Genomic DNA, 12,981 nt, shown 5'->3' with positions numbered 1-12,981 from the left:
TAGCCATACCAGAACAATGGGAAAGTATGTAAAATATTACCATCCTGCCAGGTTCATTATAAGACATATTGTGAGAAGCAGCTTTTCTTACGCGCCAGGCAAGAAAACAATTTTGGCCAGACGTGGTTTGGAAACTCACAAAGCACTGTTCCGTCTCGAGTCTACCAATTATCTAATTAAAGTTGTTTTTGCTATTTTCAATTACGACTTTTTCAAAACTCACCCTAATTCAGATCCTTTGAAGATGCAGGCGAAATGTCAGGAGAAGTGCTGCTAGAACACATTGGCCATACAGTCCGGAAACTAACCAGCATCTCTGTGATTCTGGCCATGAAAGTCAATTGCAATTCTCACTTTAGTTACTTGAGGAGAGAAAATACTGCTTAAGGGAGGGGACTTTTTTTTTCTTTTTTTTTCCATCTGGCCCATGGAAAAATCTATCTCTGCATGAAAAAGCAAAACAAAACAAAATGAAAACAACCCACTTGTGATGTCCTGTTTTATTTCCCTTGGCCTTGTTATTTCCAGTTTGTCTCTTTTACTACTGAACCATATAAATATAAATATAAATGTGCATAATTTCCATGGAGTAAACAACAAAACCACTGGACCAAATCACACCAAATTTGGCCACAAGAGACATAGTCATCCCATCTATGTCTTTCCATCAAAAAACCCTATGAAATTAGGTCCAAATTACAGAAAACTCCCTAATTTTGAGGACATTTCTACCAAAGTTCAACTAAAGTCTTTCTCCTTGCCTTTCTCTACTCATCGGTCCTAGCCTGCCCTCCAAAGCAGAGCTGGAAAAGTAATCTTGTCAAAGAGAAATGGATGTAATATATATAAGCCTGGTTGGCTTATATTTGGGTCAGTATATGGTACATTTATTATTATTATTATTATTATTATTATTCTCTATTATTGTTGCTACTATTACATTTATTTGACTCTATTTTTATTATTTTTATTAGTACATTTATTATTTCACACTAATATTATTATTATTATTACATTTATTATTTTACTCTATTTATTATTACTTGTATTATTTTCCTGTATTATTTATTATTATTATCATTACATGTATTATTTTACTTTATTACTATTAAAAGGATACATAAGCACATTTACATTGAAGAAGATGAGAATAATGATTTGATCAGAGTTGGACAGTCTTATCTTAAATTTGAGCTTTATGTAAATATTTAGAAACATTTAACCTACCGATGCCTCAATTAATGTAATTTTATTGGTATCTATTTTTGTTTCTGAAATTTACCACTCTCGGCTTATACTTGAGTCAATGTTTTCCCATTTTTTTGTGGTAAAATTAGGTGCCTCGGCTTATATTCGGGTCGGCTTACACTTGAGTATATATGGTAGTAGTAGTAGTAGTAGTAGTAGTAGTAGTTATTATTATTATACAGCAAACAAGATAGATATGCTGGATTTCATATCACAAAATCACAAGTCAAACACTTCCCAAGTGTCTAGGTCTGTGTAATGTATTTTCAGATGATGCACGCAGATCCCAGTCGGGTGGCCTTTTGCAGTTGGCTGATTGTAATTTTGTCAATTTCTATTGTTTCCAAATGTCGGCTGAGATCTTTTGGCACGGCACCCAGTGTGCCGATCACCACCGGGACCACCTGCACTGGTTTTTGCCAGAGTCTTTGAAGTTCGATCTTGAGGTCCTGATAGCGGCTGAGTTTTTCCTGTTGTTTTTCATCAATGCGACTGTCACCTGGGATGGCAACATCAATGATCCAAACCTTTTTCTTTTCCACAACTGTGATGTCTGGTGTATTGTGTTCCAGAATTATTATTATTATTATTATTATTATTATTATTATTATTATTATTATTATTATGCTGCCTTGGCACCCAGAGCATCATCCTACCAGTCTTTACATCCATTCTTCTTCAAAGTCCCCTTTCAAGCTGTCTTCTGGAGCAACAGAAACATCTTCTGCATAACCAGATATTGGTAGACCTTAACTGTATATAATCCTAGAAGACCTCACAGTTCTGAGCATTACGTGCACCCATCAACCTACCTATTATGACATCTAAGTGGCTATTTTTATATAAGAGAGAGCAATGATGTGAGTACAAGACATACTATTCAGAAACCTGGCACAAAAACCGGTTCGGATGATGCCTCTCTCGTCTCAAAGAAGAAGGCAAGATGTTCCGTCTCAAAGTGTTAATTCCACCGCGATACCTTCCTGTTCGTCCCCTCTTGAAAGCCCATCCATTAGGGTGGCTTTGTTACCTTTGAGTTGAAGAGAGGCCCTCCACGTGGCCAACAATAAAGAGAAGTCCCTTCCAAAAAAGGTGACAATTTCGCCTTGTACTTTTCTCGCCTCCACGACTTATTATGGGAGAACATTGGGAACATTGCTTCACAAACATGGGCCATTGAAAAGAGAATCAGAAAGGCATGGTCTCATTAGATAGATAAGAACCAATTACAGCCAGTACAATTAGTACCTTGACAGATACATCTATTTTTTTGGAAGGTGTGTGTAAGTACATCTCTATCTTCTTTCCTATTTTTTTTCCTATCCAAAAAGTACTTTTAACTACAGTAGAGTCTCACTTATCCAACATAAACGGGCCGGCAGAACGTTGGCTAAGCGAATATGTTGGATAACAAGGAGAGATTAAGGAGAAGCCTATTAAACATCAAATTAAGTTATGATTTTACAAATTAAGCACCAAAACATCATGTAATACAACAAATTTGGGAGAAAAAGTAGTTCAATACATAGTAATGCTATGTAGTAATTACTGTATTTACGAATTTAGCACCAAAATATCACGATGTATTGAAAACATTGACTACAAAAATGCGTTGGATAATCCAGAATGTTGGATAAGTGAGACTCTACTGTACCATATATCAATCCTGGAGGACAGCTCTTAGGATGGATCTACACTGCAGAATTACTCCAGTTTGACATCACTTTAACTGCCATGGCTCAATGCTATGAAATCAAGGGAGCTGTAGCTTTACATAGACTCTAGCCCAGGCATGGGCAAACTTTGGCCCTCTATGTGTTTTGGACTCCAACTCCCACAATTCTTAACAGCCAGTAGCATTCTCTCCTGACATTTCATCCACATCTATGGCAGGTATCCTCAGAGATTGTGAGGTTTGTTGGAAATTAGGCAAGTGGGGTTTATATATCTGTGGAATAATGTCCAGGGTGGGAGAAAGAACTCTTGTCTTGTTGGAGGCAAGTGTGAATGTTGTATTTGGCCACCTTGTTTAGCATTTAATGACTTTGTGGCTTCAAAGCTTCAAAGATGGTTCCATCTTGTCTCCTGTGCCAAAGTAACATACTATGCTAATTTTACATACATACATACATACATATATATAATAAACGATAATTTATAAATATATAATATATTGTATATACTTATAATATTGATAATAATATTACAATGTAATACAATATTATACTAATAATATAATATAATAATATTAATTATATATTATATATTAAATATAATATTCCTAATAATATTACCATATAATGATATAGTACAATATAGTAATTTAATGCTTATATTGTGCTATACTAATAATATATTGCATGTACATTTGATTTGTTAATTCCAGGGGTGAGAAGAGCGGGATATAAATGTAGTAAATAAATAAATAAATAAATAAATAAAGCCTGGCTGCTTCCTGCCTGGGGGAATCCTTTGTTGAGAGGTGTTAGCTGGCCCTGATTGTTTCCTGTCTGGAATTCCCTTGTTTTCAGAGTGTTGCTCTTTATTTACTGTCCTGACTTTAGAGGTTTTTTTTAATACCAGTAGCCAGATTAGATTAAATGCTAAACAAGGTGATCAATTGCAACTTTCACACTTGCCTCAAACAGACAAGAGTTCTTTCTCCCACAGATATATAAACCCGACTTGCCTAGTTTCCAACACCCAACCTCTACAGAAAACAAACATACATATACCTCCCAACCTCTGAGGATGCCTGCCATAGATATGGGAGAAACGTCAGGAGAGAATGCTTCCGGACCATGGCCATACAGTCTGGAAAACTCACAGCAACCTAGTGATTCCGGCCATGAAAGCCTTCGACAACACAGAGTGACTTGAGTTCACTCATTCATAGAATTGTCATAAGTTGAAGTCAACATGATAGCAGATAACAAGAACAACAGCCTGAAGCCTTTTAAAAAGACAGGAGAGTCTATCTGTTGCAACAAGAACAACACAACATGAAAAATACAAATAGTATTTTGAAACATAAAATGTGCTATGTTCGAAATTCATCCACAAAAGCCTGTGTCATAACACAGACCTGGCTCTTTACTAGAGCTTTTAATCTATGTTAATTTTATCAATATTTGTTTGTATGTATTTTTATCCTTTACTATTTTATCTTGTAAATCGCCTAGAGCATCTTGGATGGAGGGCGATTAATAAGTAATTAAATGATGATGATGATGATGATGATGATGATAACACATCTGTTAATCTCGAAAGTGTCTCAACATCCTTGGATGTGGAACCTGAATATTTCTTGTTGTTGTTGTTGTTGTTGTTCAAAGCAAACAATCGACATCCGACATGAAAATGCCAACAGAATGCAAGAAACTTGGAATTCATGAATGGGAGGCAGTTTGCAGGGATGTGAATGCATTTGAAAGGATCACTGATGGAAAAGAAACAACGTGAAGATACCAAAACAAAAGGGACAAGATGTTTAAGAACCAAAATCAATTTTCCTACAAAAACAGTTTCAGGCTAATTTTATTTTGGCGGGTTTGATATGTCCTTATGGATAATGTGAAACAATTTATTCAATAATGGTACCAAATAATTCTAGTGTTTTTGGTCAGTGTCATTTAATTCAACACTCCTGGAAGTTGACACTTTCTATTTCACATTGTTGCACAATACAGTAGAGTCTCACTTATCCAACATAAACGGGCCGGCAGAACGTTGGATAAGCGAATATGTTGGATAATAAGGAGCGATTAAGGAAAAGCCTATTAAACATCAAATTAGGTTATGATTTTACAAATTAAGCACCAAAAAATCATGTTATACAACAAATTTGACAGAAAAAGTAGTTCAATACGCAGTAATGCTATGTAGCAATTACTGTATTTACAAATTTAGCACCGAAATATCATGATGCATTGAAATCATTGACTACAAAAATGCGTTGGATAATCCAGAACGTTGGATAAGCAAGTGTTGGATAAGTGAGACTCTACTGTACTTTTAAAAATAGTATCAGATGAAAAACTGTCAAATAATTATAGGTTTTTAAGTGTTGCCGATACAGTAGAGTCTCACTTATCCAACATAAACGGGCCGGCAGAACGTTGGATAAGCGAATATGTTGGATAATAAGGAGCGATTGAGGAAAAGCCTATTAAACATCAAATTAGGTTATGATTTTACAAATTAAGCACCAAAACATCATGTTATACAACAAATTTGACAGGAAAAGCAGTTCAATACGCAGTAATGTTATGTTGTAATTGCTGTATTTACGAATTTAGCACCAAAATATCACGATGTATTGAAAACATTGACTACAAAAATGCGTTGGATAATCCAGAACGTTGGATAAGTGAGACTCTACTGTACTTTTAAAAATAGTATCAGATGAAAAACTGTCAAATAATTATAGGTTTTTAAGTGTTGCTGATACTAATATCAGTACCATGAACAGGGAGTTATTAGATCAATGATCAATTTAATTTTAAAAAGTCTCTTTTAAAAAAAAAAAAATAATCACCAATTCTCTCAATTGGATTCTTGTTCCAGAAACTGAATTTCAGAATCTCTTTTCAAATTGCTAAATAATGTAAACATAGAATTTTAATGAATGGGAATGGGTTCCCAAGTGAATGAAGGACAGAAATAAGACTGCTTTTTCCCTCTTGAAAGACTTAGCATTAAAAGAGACAGAAATACTTTCAAAAATATTCACAAGTATGTTTAGAAATCTGCACTGAATTGTAAAGTGTAAAACCAGAACATGCTGCCGAAAGACAACTCGATTATCTCCGAAAAACTCCAACATTTGTACAATATGTTTTTTTTTCTCATCCCTCCAGACATATGATAATATTAATTTAAAAAGTTTTTAAAAGTTACCTTGTCCTAGGTTTCTTTCTACCCGGGAAGTCGGCTACCTTGGCTAATGATGCGGTCCTTTCAAAGATCAGAAAAGACTTTCTGGTGATCGCTCTTTATGTAGCATCTTTATTTCTTTCTCTTATAAAGGTACTCCTTGTTGCTAAGAGATTGGTTGCTAAGAGAATTTTTTTTTTGGTGGTAGGTCAGGGGGGCTTTTGTTGCCGAAAAGAGAATTTTGTAATTTAACCTCTAAAGGGGGAAAAAAATGTACTTAAGCCAAATATCCAATGATAAACGTGGGGGGGAAAAAAGAAAGAGAATCCAAGAGAGAAGAATTCAACCTGTTGGAACTCATGGAAATGCAAAGGGGTGGATTGGTTACAAGAGAGAACATCGGGAAAGCAAGGAGATGGGGTTCATTTGGGGCAAACTCAGCATTATACATTGGGACAAGGAATTCGATGTTGTAATACAACCATTGTTGTTACTGAAAGCAATAATGCATACTACCTTTTTTTGGTAAAGGTTGTTAGCTGCCTTGAGTTCCCACAGGGACAAATAAATTAATATAATGATCATGATCATGATGATAATTATGATTATGATTATTATTATTAATAATAATTAATAATAATTAATTATTATTATTGCAGCTCAGGAGCAAGCCATCAGAACAAATGCAATTAAGGCCAAGATCAAAAAATCATCTGATGACCCAAAATGCAGACTGTGCAAGAAAACTGGCGAAACCATTGATCATATCCTCAGCTGCTGTAAGAAAATCGCACAGACAAACTACAAACAGAGGCACAACCATGTGGCCCAAATGATTCATTGGAACTTATGCCTGAAGTCCCACCTCCCAGCAGCAAAGAACTGGTGGGATCACAAACCTGCAAAAGTATTGGGAAATGAGCACGCAAAGATACTGTGGGACTTCCGAATCCAGACTGACAAAGTTCTGGAACACAACACACCAGACATCACAGTTGTGGAAAAGAAAAAGGTTTGGATCATTGATGTCGCCATCCCAGGTGACAGTTGCATTGACGAAAAACAACAGGAAAAACTCAGCTGCTATCAGGACCTCAAAATTGAACTTCAAAGACTCTGGCAGGAACCAGTGCAGGTTGTCCCAGTGGTGATGGGCACATTGGGTGCCGTGCCAAAAGATCTCAGCCGGCATTTGGAAACAATAGACATTGACAAAATTACGATCTGCCAACTTCAAAAGGCCACCCTACTGGGATCTGCGCGCATCATCTGAAAATACATCACACAGTCCTAGACACTTGGGAAGTGTTCGACTTGGGATTTTGTGATATGAAATCCAGCATATCTATCTTGTTTGCTGTGTCATAAAATAATAATAATAATAATAATAATAATAATAATAATAATAATAATAATAATAATAATAATAATAACTTTATTTTATACCCTGCCGCATCTCCCCGAAGGGACTTGGGGCGGCTTACATGAGGCCGAGCCCCAGCGGAACAGACAATATAAAAACCCAACAATATAATACAAATCAATAAAACATAAAATCATAAAATCACATATACAGTTAGCATACTAAGATAAAATCCTGGGTAGGCTCCTAAAAAAGGATTGGGCCAGAGAAAGTGCGTGTAGTGCAATGTAAAATGTAATTAAGGGAGAGGTAGGTACCAGAACCAATTCCAAATAAAGTTAAGTTAAACATGAGCCAGCAATGTGATGCGGCAACTAAAAAAGCCAATGCAGTTTTTGACCTGCATAAGTGGGTGCTACCGCCCCCTGGTGGGCACAGCAGCAATCCAGGTGAGCGGTGATGGCCACAGGTACATATATCTTTCTGTTTAATTGCTATTAAAATTAAAAAAATAATAATTTCCAGGGCGCTGAGTAATATTTTTTTTCTGGAAAGAGGGCGGTAGGCCAAATAAGTTTGGGAACCACGGGAAGGAAGTCATGCTACCCCTCAATTCTGCCTTGGTCAAACCACACTGCGTCCAGTTCTGGGTACCACAATTGAGGGAGCCGGAATGTGTCCAGAGGAAGAGGGTGACTCCAATGATCAAGGGTCTGGAGAACAAGCCCTATGAGGAGCGGCTTAGAGAGCTGGGCATGTTTAACCTGCAGAAGAGAAAGTTGAGAGGAGACATGATGAGAGCCATGTATAAATAGGTGAGGGGAAGTCATAGGGAGGAGGGAGCAGGCTTGTTTTCTGCTGTCCTGGAGACTAGGATGCGGAAGAATTGCTTCAAACTACAAGAAAGGAGATTCCACCTGAACATGAGGAAGAATTTCCTCACTGTGAGAGCTGTTCAGCAGTGGAACTCTCTGCCCCAGAGTGTGATGGAGGCTGCTTCTTTGGAGGCTTTTAAACAGAGGCTGGATGGCCATCTGTCGGGGGTGCTTTGAATGGGATTTTCCTGCTTCTTGACAGAATGGGTCTGGATTGGATGGCCCATGAGGTCTCTTCCAGCTCTATCTATATATATAAAAGAGTAATGGTGTCCGTCCCTCCCACTAAACAACAAAAGTACAAACCCCAGAACCTAGAAATTTAGCAACACAACCCACCATCCTTGCCCCTAGGTTCCGACAACAAAAAGAAAAGAAAAATAAAGTCCTAATTAGAGGGAGAGGAGTAATTGTTTTTATCCAATTGCTGCCAGTTAGAAGGCTAAGCTCCGCCCACTTGGTCTCCTAAGCAACCCACTCAGCCCAGTGTTAATAAAAGAATAAAAAAATAAAATAAATACAAATAATACAATAAAAATAATAAAAAACACTAAAAAATTAATACAACAAAATACTATAATAACAAAATAACTAAAAATAATACAGCAAAATAATAAAATATAATAAATAAAAAAGATAAGTTATAACAAAATTAATTTAAAAAATACAAATAAAAATTCCACAATAATTTTTTTAACCAATACCACCACCACTTTGCCACAGCAACGCGTGGCCGGCCACAGCTAGTGATTCTATAAATGTCAATTCATCTTCAAGAGGGTTCCATTCTCTCAGCTTCATAGAAAAACCATTGCAAACCCACTCTGAACCAGTCCTGCCAGGAAAACCCTACACTAAATTCATCTTGAAGTCATCAGGAGTTGGAAATAACTTGAAGGCACACAACAAGATGTTGCCTTATACAATGTTTTAGCCCCATGGGATAATTGTTGGTGTTACATTCCCTTGTCTCAACAATGCATTCACATTTCAAGGCAAAGGATTGTTGTGACCGTATCGCCCCAAGCGCATCTCGTAAGGTCAGCAAAAAAAGAGGTTAAGCAAAGAATAAACTTTTGTGGTTGTTGTTTTCAGGCACATTCAAAAAATAAAATAAAACGGGATTTCACAAAGGCTTTTTTCATGCCAAAGAATCCCTGGAACGTTGTGTCATAAAACTAGAATAACTGGAGTTGTTGTTCTCAAAGATCTCGAGTCGAATGCTGTAAATTCTCCAGCCTCTGTAGGCTTACGAGTCAATTCAAAAATGAAGTAAGTCTACATTTACAATGGACTTTTGTGTTGCAACGATGCAAAATAATTTACTTGACAGCGAGAGCTTTTGCGGGATAGGTAGACAAGCTCAATTATCTATATATATAAAAGAGTGATGGCATCAGGGCAGCGGACAAAACAACAAAACTACAGGCCCCCCAACCTCGAAATTTGACAACACAACCCATCATTCACGGCTCTAGGTTGATACAACAAAAAGAAAAGAAAAATAATTCCTATCTATATATATAAAAGAGTGATGGCATCAGGGCAGCGGACAAAACAACAAAACTACAGGCCCCCCAACCTCGAAATTTGATGACACAACCCATCATCCACGGCTCTAGGTTGATACAACAAAAACACAGAAAAATAAAGTCCTAATTAGAGAGAGAGGAATAATTGCTTTTATCCAATTGCTGCCAGTTAGAAGGCTAAGCTCCTCCAACTTGGTCTCCTAGCAACCCAATAAAAAAATAAAAAACACTAAAAAATTAATACAATAAACTACTATAATAACAGAAAATAACTAAAAATAATACAAGAAAAAAATAAAATATAATAAATAAAAAGATAACTTACAATAAAATTAATTAAAAAAAATACAAATAACGTCAAATAAAAATTACACAACAATTTTTAACCAATAAAATAATAATAATAATAATTAAAAAAAACCAATACCACCACCACTTTGCCACAGCAACGCGTGGCCGGGCACAGCTTGTTATTTATAAATATAGAGAACGTGGGAGAAAGACCATGCTCATGAGTGCGTGTTTGTGTGCCATGTGACTTCAAGTCACCTGTTGACTTATGATGATCCCATGAATACCATTGGGCAGGCCTGGCCAAATTTCAGCCCTCCAGGTGTTTTGGACTTCAATTCCCACAATTCCTAACCTACCAGAATTGTGGGAGTTGAAGTCCAAAACACCTGGAGGGCTGAAGTTTGCCCAGGCCTGCCATAGGGTTTCCTTAGGCAAGGAATACTCAAGGATGATTGGAAACAACACTGGCCAACACACTTTTTGGTGGCTCAAATGTTAGACCTCTTTCCAGGTATGTTAGACCAGTTTCCCTTTATTAGCTCTAGTTTTTGAGATGCAGAACATATCTACCACTCGCTCATAGAAAAACATGATAATACAGGCACGAACCATCTGCTTTTGCTGCACTTATTAGGGAATGTAAAGTGTGATGGTGGCGGCATTCTTCTCGACATTTAGTCTTCAATGAACCTGATTCAGCCTTCGACTGCCACAAAGCCCAAGATAGTGGATGTTAGATAGAAATGGCAAAGCATTTCTACTCATAGAATAAAATACTGTTTGGTGAATGTAATGAAGTACGAATTTTTGGTTTACAGATGTCATGTTTAATTGTGTGTTTGTGTTAAAAGGGTAAGTATTACAGTTATTGCATCTCAGCACTCAGAGGCTGGTTGCCATGTAGAAGTAGGTGGAGCCAACTGCCGTTTAGTTGAAGAAGTGCAGAGTTTAAAAAAGAGAGTCAGTCTGTGCTCTGATGAGGCACAGAGAAGATTGATCCCAGGTTGAGGGGATCGAGGAGACTCAATTGTTCATTTTGAGTTGGTTTAAAATAAGTTTGGTGACTTATTTAATGTAGTCTGTGTCCTGGTAAGGAACAGAGAATCTGTGATCGTATATCACAGAGGTGACTGCGGTTTAAAAGTAGCAGAGAAAGAAGTGACACTTTAGAGAGTGTGACTCATCTCATTCTAGTATTGTAACTGTTAATAAAAATACCTCTAAGTGAGAAACAACATTGTAACCACTAAGCTCTGTGCCTGAATAAACTTGTTCTTGTTTTTCCAACATCGAAGCCTCTGTCGCATATATTATAAGCCAAGTTACGCTACCATCTAAAGTGAATAATTGACAGCAGGCATTGTCCCTTGTTAATTGAGTTTCTGGGAAAGCTTTATTTGCCAGTGTGAGTTTCTGCCAGAGCCTGATCCCAGAAGGGCAGTTGGTTCTCGCAGAAGCAGAGGCAGCAGGAGGACATTTTTGCTCCCTGGCTTCAGGTAGGATTTGGCTAAGATTTTAAACTGAGTGTGGGCTTGGCTCCTGTGGTCAAAGTCTAACTGTTGTGTGACTGTTGTGTTGAAAGAGAGCCAGGTACTTAAGTTGATTGACAGCAGGCATTGTCCCCTGTTAATTGAGTTTCTGGGAAAGCTTTATTTGCCAGTGTGAGTTTCTGCCAGAGCCTGATCCCAGAAGGGCAGTTGGTTCTCGCAGAAACAGAGGCAGCAGGAGGACATTTTTGCTCCCTGGCTTCAGGTAGGATTTGGCTAAGATTTTAAACTGAGTGTGGGCTTGGCTCCTGTGGTCAAAGTCTAACTGTTGTGTGACTGTTGTGTTGAAAGAGAGCCAGGTACTTAAGTTGATTGACAGCAGGCATTGTCCCCTGTTAATTGAGTTTCTGGGAAAGCTTTATTTGCCAGTGTGAGTTTCTGCCAGAGCCTGATCCCAGAAGGGCAGTTGGTTCTCGCAGAAGCAGAGGCAGCAGGAGGACATTTTTGCTCCCTGGCTTCAGGTAGGATTTGGCTAAGATTTTAAACTGAGTGTGGGCTTGGCTCCTGTGGTCAAAGTCTAACTGTTGTGTGACTGTTGTGTTGAAAGAGAGCCAGGTACTTAAGTTGATTGACAGCAGGCATTGTCCCCTGTTAATTGAGTTTCTGGGAAAGCTTTATTTGCCAGTGTGAGTTTCTGCCAGAGCCTGATCCCAGAAGGGCAGTTGGTTCTCGCAGAAACAGAGGCAGCAGGAGGACATTTTTGCTCCCTGGCTTCAGGTAGGATTTGGCTATGATTTTAAACTGAGTGTGGGCTTGGCTCCTGTGGTCAAAGTCTAACTGTTGTGTGACTGTTGTGTTGAAAGAGAGCCAGGTACTTAAGTTGATTGACAGCAGGCATTGTCCCCTGTTAATTGAGTTTCTGGGAAAGCTTTATTTGCCAGTGTGAGTTTCTGCCAGAGCCTGATCCCAGAAGGGCAGTTGGTTCTCGCAGAAACAGAGGCAGCAGGAGGACATTTTTGCTCCCTGGCTTCAGGTAGGATTTGGCTAAGATTTTAAACTGAGTGTGGGCTTGGCTCCTGTGGTCAAAGTCTAACTGTTGTGTGACTGTTGTGTTGAAAGAGAGCCAGGTACTTAAGTTGATTGACAGCAGGCATTGTCCCCTGTTAATTGAGTTTCTGGGAAAGCTTTATTTGCCAGTGTGAGTTTCTGCCAGAGCCTGATCCCAGAAGGGCAGTTGGTTCTCGCAGAAGCAGAGGCAGCAGGAGGACATTTTTGCTCCCTGGCTTCAGGTAGGATTTGGCTAAGAT

General features: G+C 37.9%; 1 protein-coding gene across 7 annotated transcripts in view; it reads right to left on the bottom strand.

Moving 5' to 3' along the window:
• cyp19a1 (cytochrome P450, family 19, subfamily A, polypeptide 1) overlaps positions 1-6,444 on the bottom strand; it is a 35,480-nt gene extending 29,036 nt beyond the window's left edge. For 2 of the 7 annotated variants that reach the window (XM_062963191.1, XM_062963193.1), the window contains exons 1-2: positions 1,905-2,033; positions 224-443 (exon numbers count right to left, since the gene is read on the bottom strand). The gene's annotated coding sequence lies outside the window, so the exon portion shown is untranslated. Of the gene's footprint in view, positions 1-223; positions 444-1,904; positions 2,034-6,147 lie in introns of those variants that run through there. The other 5 variants (XM_062963192.1, XM_062963196.1, XM_062963194.1 and 2 more) reach the window with 4 other exon arrangements.
• Between the last annotated feature and the right edge of the window lie 6,537 nt (positions 6,445-12,981).

This window comes from Anolis carolinensis, unplaced genomic scaffold, assembly GCF_035594765.1.
Source record: "Anolis carolinensis isolate JA03-04 unplaced genomic scaffold, rAnoCar3.1.pri scaffold_11, whole genome shotgun sequence".
NCBI lineage: Eukaryota > Metazoa > Chordata > Lepidosauria > Squamata > Dactyloidae > Anolis > Anolis carolinensis.
This window is presented reverse-complemented; position numbering and strand designations above follow the sequence as displayed.